The sequence below is a fragment of the Desmodus rotundus genome, chromosome 5, assembly GCF_022682495.2.
Source record: "Desmodus rotundus isolate HL8 chromosome 5, HLdesRot8A.1, whole genome shotgun sequence".
In the NCBI taxonomy this organism is placed as follows: domain Eukaryota; kingdom Metazoa; phylum Chordata; class Mammalia; order Chiroptera; family Phyllostomidae; genus Desmodus; species Desmodus rotundus.
Genome location: NC_071391.1, coordinates 142,521,145 through 142,523,889, shown reverse-complemented (window position 1 = coordinate 142,523,889; position 2,745 = coordinate 142,521,145).

The window sequence follows — 2,745 nt, the reverse complement described above, 5'->3', positions numbered from 1 at the left end:
AGGAAGAAGGAGGGGGCGCGCGGCCGGAGGAAAAGATGGGAAGGGGGAGGGAGGCAGCAAGGAGGTGGGGCGGAGCCGGCCCCTCCTCCGGGGCGGGCTCTCCTGCGAGCTGGGGAGCGGCAGATGCAGCCAGAAGCGGCTGCGTCGGGACCCCACGTTTTCCTCTGAAGGTGGCTTAGATGCGGGAGGAGTCCGCGGCCCCGCCCTGGGGGTTCGAGGATCGCTCGGGTGGCGCTAGTCCTGAGTCCCTGCCTTCCCTGCTCCCAAAACCGCCCGGTGCACTCTCCCTGCCCTGGGCACCTCGGGTTGTAGCCCCTGCTTCCCACCTTTGATCCGAAGCTCCACCCTAACCCTACCACTCTGGCTTGGGCCTCCCCACTCGGGACAAATCCTTTGGTCGGTGGTTCTGTAGGATCGGAAGAGGAAAGGCGCGCTGCACTACTACTGGGGTATGCGCCACGGTCCCTAAGCGACCTCCCGAGCTGCACACCTGGGTTATGCACTGGGTGACTTCGAGTCAAATGAGCGGTCGTGGTCTTTGCAGAAGCTGTTTGGGTCAGTTCTCTCTGGACAACCTCTAAGGGGGGCTGGGAGTGGCTTGGAATCTCATCCTTGAGGGTGCCATCTAGGAGTACAAGCCCCCATCACAAATTCTATCCCCCACTTAGAGGAGGAGGAAAGGGGCAGAGGCCTCCAGTCCAGGTTCCTTCCCACCAACCCCACCTGGAACTTAGCAGAGAAGTCCTGGCCCTTGGCTTACCTACATAGCTGTTGAAGCATGAACCACCTGGCGGTCCTAGGTTTGGAAGAAGTCCACAGGGCTGGGTGGGGCCTGGAAATCAGACAGGGTGTTGAGGCTACCGAACCCAGGGATGCGCTGAGCTTTGGATGAAGAAAAGGAGAGATGGCATTTTAGGCTGAATGGGCAAAGGCACAGAGACCGGCTTGAGCAGGGTTGAGCACTGAGGCCATGGGCAGTCCAGCTGCGGAAGAGCAGAAATCCAGCATAGCCCCAGGATTTTCTAGTAGATAAGGCTGATTGGGACTGTCCTTGACCCCATCTTACTCCACTAAGGCAGAGGCATTGGGCATTTACTATCAGAAAGGATAATTTTTAGACTTGCCAGGTGGCTCTTGGGAAGAGGCAAATTTAATAAGGACTGAGGTTAAATAATGGCCAGATAGGTCAAACTCCCCCCTGCCCCACATCTCTTCCCTCCCCTAGCTCCTGAATTTCTTTTCTCCTCCAGAAAGTCGTCTTAGATTGAACAAATGAGAAATCACTTCTCCTAAGACCTAAATGATTACAGCTCCTATTAACCAAGTGTTAAGTATCATATTAATCATTTTTATGCATAATATTCAATTTTCCTAGTAGACCTATCAAGTAGGTGTTGTCTTTTAAAATATTTTATTTATTTTTAGAAAGAGGGGGAGGGAAAAAGAGAGGGAGAGAAACATCAATATGTAAGAGATACATTGATCGGTTACCTCTTGCACACCCCCAAATGGGCACCTGGCCCGCAACCCAGGCATGTGCCCGGACTGGGAATCGAACTGGCAACCCTTGGGTTCACAGGTGGACACACAATCCACTGAGCCACAGCAGCCCAAGTAGGTATTATTATCATCCCCACTTTACAGATGGGGAAGTTAAAGTTTGGAGCTCAAAAAATGGCACAGTCAGGACTTGAACTCAAATTATTGAATTCCAAAATCTATGCCTAAATACAGTGGCTTCCTACCACCCCTTTGCTGTATTAAGCCCACTGAGCTTTCCCCTGCCAAAACGCAGATTCCCTAAATCCACCTGCTTTTGCAGAAAGCCAAAAATATCCATATATTGTCTTGGACAAAATACCTTTCATCCTAGTGATGTCTGTCTGTCCTCACTCTGCTTCCCACATGCAGAAAGCATTTGGGGCATGCTTGTGTATGTATATACATGCTTCTGTGTATGGGTGTATACATGCATGTGCATGCAGGGGTGTACCTTTGCGAGTATGTGCGTATCTGAATGCATACATGTGGGTACATGTGGATGTATATTGTGTGTGTATGTGTGTGTGGGTGTGTGTGCACATGTGTGCATGTGTAACCATGCTACATTTCAGACAACAGTTCGTGCTTGGTTGTTATGGGAACCACAGCTCTAAAAATGTTAAACTGAATCCCACTCCATGTGGGCCAGAGAAACCAAAAGAGAGAGAGAGAACTGAATGACAAACGCATCTGGGGGCCCAAAGCTAAGGCAGAGAATCATGGGCTCAGCAAGAACTGAACAAGCACAGACTAGTCAGAAGTGAGGTCCCACTCATGCGGCCCGGTGGCTTGGTTCAGGGCCTCAGTCCTGCTTCTTCCCATAGCTCCCTCCTGATTCTTTCCCTGCTTCATGCTGTCTAACCACCTTTCTTCCTTCGTCTCTCCCCTCCACCTTTTAGGTGTTTAGCTCCCACCTTTTTTTTTTTTTTGCCAATGAGTCCACACAATAATTAACAATTTAAGTGTGCTGAGCAGTAGGCTTGGTGGTATGGCAGCCACAATGTAAATAAGCAAGGTCTCTGCCCTTCAAGGAGCTTAAGGGTGGGAAGATTTGAATAATACATGAGGGGAGAGGACCGAGCAAAGGGAGAGATGACAAAGGAGGATGGAAGATGAATTTGGGTCAGATATGGAAGGCTTTAAATGCAGTGTATTTTTTTTTTTATAGGAAGATGGAAGCTGTGGTCAGTTTGGGATAAAACC